The sequence below is a fragment of the Odocoileus virginianus genome, chromosome 31, assembly GCF_023699985.2.
Source record: "Odocoileus virginianus isolate 20LAN1187 ecotype Illinois chromosome 31, Ovbor_1.2, whole genome shotgun sequence".
NCBI classification, from domain to species: Eukaryota; Metazoa; Chordata; class Mammalia; order Artiodactyla; family Cervidae; genus Odocoileus; species Odocoileus virginianus.
The window spans coordinates 27,819,734-27,826,112 of record NC_069704.1 but is presented as its reverse complement, the minus strand read 5'-3'; the positions used below and the strand labels follow the sequence as shown (position 1 = coordinate 27,826,112).

At 41.3% G+C, this 6,379-nt stretch overlaps 1 pseudogene; it reads left to right on the top strand.

Moving 5' to 3' along the window:
• Positions 1-1,929: 1,929 nt before the first annotated feature.
• On the top strand, positions 1,930-5,334 carry LOC139032437 (ZZ-type zinc finger-containing protein 3 pseudogene; annotated as a pseudogene).
• Positions 5,335-6,379: the final 1,045 nt, after the last annotated feature.

Genomic DNA, 6,379 nt, shown 5'->3' with positions numbered 1-6,379 from the left:
TGATGAATAGTCTCCCTGGGCAGATTCAATAGACGAAACAGCACATGTGAGGTCGCTGATGCGTGAAGAAGTCAGGGGGTGTTTGGGGAACAAAAGTTTTAAAAGCATGTGAGAAGGTACAGGAGCCGGTAGAACGAAATGGAGAGGGAAGCTGAGGCTCGACTGAGAAAGTGTAGGTTCTGCCTGCAAATGAGTTATAGCCAAAGTCTGAGTTTAAGAGGCATCTCCAGAGAGCCGAGTTTGTCCAACTCTGACGCCAAGTGCAATGGGTTCACCAAACTATAAGGTCAGAGGAAGGAAACAGTTCCATAAGACTGCTCTCACTTCAGATACCAGCCACAACTTGAGGGTCTTCAGGGCCATCTCTATTTCAGACTAGCTGACTACAAATTTGGGGGTTCTTGAAACCATAGTTCGGTTCAGTAATTCACTAGAATGACTCACTGAACTCAGGAAAATGCCATACTTATTATTAGAGTTTTATTACAGTGAAAGGATACAAATTAGAACCAGCCAAAGGAACAGATACATAGAACAGGCTGGGGAAAAGGGGGATTGAAACATGAAGTTTCCATATTCTTAGGAATATGTTACCCACCTAGCATCGTGTGGCAATATGCATGGAATGCTGTCAACTCAAGAAACTCATCTGAGCCTTTGGTATTCAGAGCTTTACTGGGGTTTGATCACATATTACCTGTATGGCTGACTTGCAGTCTCCAGCTCCTCTGGAGGTCAGAACTGATGCAGCCCATCCAATCACATTATTAGATTACTAGGCTATCAAAGACTCTCTTATCAGGTGGGACACTCCAGGGAACACTGCCAAGCAGGTCAGACCTCTGTTTGGGTAAAGTTAATTCCTCAACACACAACACACCATCTGTACTTTGAAATGTATGTCAGGAGTTTGGCTTCAGAGTTTGCTGAGATTTCCTGCCCCACGTGGTTGCAGTTGTCATGATCTATAAATACCCTGGTTCTCTTCTCTTTCTGGGAACTTTGTGCGATTGTGCTTTTTTTTGGCCTTCTGACTTGCCTTAGTTGAAGAAATGCAAGTGGAAGTGATGAGCAGGTAAAGCTTTAGAAGTCAATGTAAGATTCATCGTGTACTCTTTCTCCCACTTCAGGAATTGTGGAAACACGTGTTGAGATGGAGGTTCCATCTGCCTGGGCCCCTGGGCCCCTGGAAAGAACTAGTGTCTTGTCCCCAAACTCACACTTGAAGTGTGAGTGAGAAGTAAACCTCGGTTGTGTTAAACTGCTGTGATTCGAGGATTATTTGTCACCACAGTGCATCTTACTCTATCCTGATACTATACTCTGGGTGATCTTGGGCAAGTTATTTAGCTCTTTGTGCCTTAGTTTCTTCCTGTAAAATGAGGATACCTACTTCTCAGGGTTAGAAAGAGAACAAGTGATTTATATCAATACATTGTATTACTTTGCTAGAGCTGCCATAAGAAAGTACCACAGTCTGAGTAAGCTTACACAACACAAATTTGTTTCCTCATAGTTCTGGAGACTGGAAGTCCAAGACCAACGTGTGGGCAGGATAGGTTCCTTCCAAGGCCTCTTTCCGGGGCTTGTGACAGCTGCCTTTTCCCTCTGTCTTCACAGGGACTTCCCTCCATGCGTGTCTATATCCTATTCTCTTTTTCTTACAAGGACACCAGTCACATTGAATTAGAACCAACCCTAATGACCACTGTTTACTTAATTACCCCTTTAAAGGCCCTATTTCCAAATACAGTCACATTCTGGGGTCTTAGGACTTCAAGATATGAATTTGGTGGGGAACATAATTTAGACCATAATACAGATGGAAACCATTTAAAGTAGTACAGCAGCTGCGGGAAGTGGCAGGAACGGGAGGCGGGGACCCACCTGTTGAGCTTCCTGCAGCTGCGGCCACCCGAGCCAGTGCCGTGGCGGGGGCGGAGAGCGGCCACGGCGACGGCGCCTCCCTGAGTGGCCTGCGGCGCCCAGCCCAGCACGAAAGATATCAAGTTGTCCTAGTTCAACCATATAAATAATTAATTCCTGAAGTCTCAATGTAAGATGGACATTAACAGTGATGACAGATAAATGCAGATGCTTGGAAATCAAACACTAGGTGAAACACTTTAAAGAAAGAAAGGAATTTAGGAAGTTCTAGTATTCTCCATGGCTGAAGCTGAGAGTCTGAAACCCTGATGCTTAAGCTCTATTCTAGATCATAGCTTCAACTCCTTCAGGATATAAGGAAAAGAGATAATATTTCCACAATGATAGATCTTTGGTTGTACAGGTTTCCCAATGAGTGGATCATGATGACCGTATTGTAGGGACTTGCCATAGTATGGCTGCTTCCCGATCTACTCGTGTTACAAGACCAACAGTGGGGTTAAACGGCTTGGATGAATCTTTTTGTGGTAGAACTTTAAGGAATCGTAGCATTGCTCATCCTGAAGAAATCTCTTCTCACTCTCAAGTACGATCAAGATCACCAAAGAAGAGACCAGAGCCTGTGCAAATTCAGAAAGGAAATAATAATGGAAGAACTACTGATATAAAACAGCAGAGTACTCGAGAGTCATGGGTAAGCCCTAGGAAAAGAGGACTTCTTTCTTCAGAAAAAGATAACATAGAAAGGCAGGCTGTAGAAAATTGTGAGAGAAGGCAAACAGAACCTGTTTCACCAGTTTTAAAAAGAATTAAGCGTTGTCTTAGATCTGAAGCACCAAACAGTTCAGAAGAAGATTCACCTATAAAATCAGACAAGGAGTCAGTAGAACAGAGGAATACAGTAGTGGACAATGATGCAGATTTTCAAGGGACTAAACGAGCTTGTTGATGTCTTATACTGGATGATTGTGAGAAAAGGGAAATTAAAAAGGTGAATGTAAGTGAGGAAGGGCCACTTGATTCTACAGTAGTTGAAGAAATCACAGGCTATTTGGCTGTCAATGGTGTTGATGACAGTGATTCAGCTGTTATAAACTGTGATGACTGTCAGCCTGATGGAAACACTAAACAAAATAGCACTGGTTCCTATGTGTTGCAGGAGAAATCAGTAGCTGAAAATGGGGATTCGGATACCCACGCTTCAGTGTTCCTTGATAGTAGGAAGGAAGACGGTTATATAAACCATAACGTGCCTTGCACAGATTCAGAAGTGCAGGTCAAGTTGGAGGACCACAAAGTAGTAACTGCCTGCCTGCCTGTGGAACATGTTAATCAGCTGACTACTGAGCCAGCTACAGGCCCCTTTTCTGAAATTCATTCATCTTTAAGGGATTCTGGGGAGGAAGTAGATGTGGTGGGAGATAGCAGTGCCTCAAAGGAGCAGTGTAATAAGAGCACCAATAATGCCCTGGACACAAGTCTTGAGAGTATGCCAGTCTCCGGAGAACCAGAACCGTCTTCTGTTCTAGACTGTGTTTCGACTCAAATGATGTCTTTATCAGAACCTCAAGAACATTGGTATACTCTGAGAACTTCACCACGAAGGGCAGCCCCTACCAGAGGTAGTCCCACTAAAAACAATTCTCCTTGCAGAGAAAATGGACAATTTGAGGAGAATAATCTCAGTCCCAGTGAAACAAATGCAACTGTTAGTGATAATATAAGTGAGGCTCTCACAAATCCTGGTGAAGTTTCTCACAGTGAAAAAGGCATATGTTGTGACTCTGAAAATTATGGGAGTGAAGGACTAAGTAAGCCATCCTCAGAGGCAAGACTCAATATTGGACATTTGCCATCTGCCAAAGAGAGTGCCAATCCGCACATTACAGAAGAGGAAGATGATGATCCTGATGTTTATTACTTTGAATCAGATCATGTGGCACTGAAACACAACAAAGAGTATGTGTAAATATGTTATCAGAGACTGTTACAGACAATTGCTGTACTCGAAGCTCAGCGTTCTCAAGCAGTCCAGGACCTTGAAAGTTTAGGCAGACATCAGAGAGAAGCACTAAAAAATCCCATTGGATTTGTGGAAAAACTCCAGAAGAAGGCTGATATAGGGCTTCCATATCCACAGAGAGTTGTTCATTTACCTGAGATTGTATGGGACCAATATACCAATAGCCTTGGAAACTTTGAAAGAGAATTTAAAAATCGTAAAAGGCATACTAGGAGAGTAAAGCTAGTTTTTGATAAAGTAGGTTTACCTGCCAGACCAAAAAGTCCTTTAGATCCTAGGAAGGATGGAGAGTCCCTTTCATACTCTATGTTGCCTTTGAGTGATGGTCCAGAAGGCTCAAATAGTCGTCCTCAGATGATAAGAGGACGCCTGTGTGATGATACCAAACCTGAAACATTTAACCAATTGTGGACCATTGAAGAACAGAAAAAGCTTGAACAACTACTCCTGAAATACCCTCCTGAAGACGTAGAATCTCGATGCTGGCAGAAGATAGCGGATGAACTAGGCAACAGGACAGCAAAACAGGTTGCCAGCCGAGTGCGGAAGTATTTCATAAAACTAACTAAAGCTGGGATTCCAGTCCCAGGCAGAACACCAAACCTATACATATACTCCAAAAAGTCTTCAACAAGCAGACGACAACACCCCCTTAATAAGCATCTCTTTAAACCTTCCACTTTCATGACTTCCCATGAACCACCAGTGTATATGGATGAAGATGATGACCGATCCTGTTTTCATAGCCATATGAACACTGCTGTTGAGGAGGCATCAGATGAAGAAAGTATTCCTATCATGTATAGGAATTTACCTGAATATAAGGAACTATTACAGTTTAAAAAGTTAAAAAAACAAAAACTTCAGCAAATGCAAGCTGAAAGTGGATTTGTGCAGCATGTAGGATTCAAGTGTGATAACTGTGGCATAGAACCTATCCAGGGTGTTCGGTGGCATTGTCAGGATTGTCCTCCAGAAATGTCTTTGGATTTCTGTGATTCTTGTTCAGACTGCCTTCATGAAACAGACATTCACAAGGAAGATCACCAACTAGAACCTGTTTATCGGTCAGAGACATTCTTAGACAGAGACTACTGTGTGTCCCAGGGCACCAGTTATAATTACCTTGACCCAAACTACTTTCCAGCAAACAGATGACATGGAAGAGAACATCATACACTAGTCCTCTTCAACACATAGCAATGGTATCATTGTGAATTATGTGCACAGTTTGGAAAGATTCTCTGCTTTCCCTGAAATGACACTCACAGCATGACAGCTTCCTGAGTGTTCTCGTCAAGTCCAGCTCTGCACCGTTGTGGCTCTAGATCACTGTTCAGCAGCTGAACATTCCTGGTGAGCGAAGGGTTTCCCTGGTGAAATTCTCACCACCACCTGAAAGCCTTTTAGGTGGTGATCGTAAATGGGGGAAATGGAAACGAGAGCACATATTAAAGAGAGTAAATTCCAAAGGTTTCAGAGACTTGGTCATAAATATGCTAATGAGAAGACAAAGTATTTATATTAAAACAGTTTAGTAGCTTTCAGTTTTGTGAAAATAGTTTCCAGCACAGAAACTGACTTCTTTAGACAAAGTTTTAACCAATGATGGTGTTTGCATCTAGGATATATACACTTTAAAAGAACTCACTGTCCCAGTGGTGGCCCCGATGGCCTTTAGTAGATTGGAGCTGCTTAACCATATTGATGTCTAACTTCTGTTAACCAGAGTGAACGTCCTCATTACCAACAGTGAAGCACTACGGGAAGCAGCTGCAGCGTTGCTTCCTTAACCAGCTCCTGGTGTGTGAATGTTACAGAATTGTCACTCAGATATATTTTTTAAATGTAACGTTATATAAGATGATCATGTGATGTGTACAAACTATGGTGAAAAGTGCCAGTGGTAGTAACTGTGTAAAGTCTCTAATTCACAATATTAATTTCTTTAAAATACACAGCCTTCTGCCTCTGTATTTGGAGTTGTCAGTGCAACTCATTGAAGAAAACTGCCTAATATAAAAATCATATATATGATAATAATTTCCCTCTTTTGTAGTCTGCACAAGATCCATAAAAGATTGTATTTTTATTACTATTTAAACAAGTGATTAAATTTAGTCTGTGCAGTGAGCAAGAGTTCACATGCATTCTTTTATACTGCTGGATTTTGTTGTGCATCATTTAAAACATTTTGTATGTTTCTTCTTATCTGTGTATACAGTATGTTCTTGAATAATGTTCCTTTGTCAGGAGAACTGTGAGAAATAAACTATGTGGATACTGTCTGTTTATATTATAAAAAAAAAAAGTAGTACAGCACACAGCACATTATTAATACTCAATAAATTTATTATTGTTACTACTATCATTATCTTTTATATACATTGATAATAAAATACATTCAAGGCATAGTGTTACCTGAAGAAAGTTGCTAAACAATACACTGATATTATCCTTAATTAATTA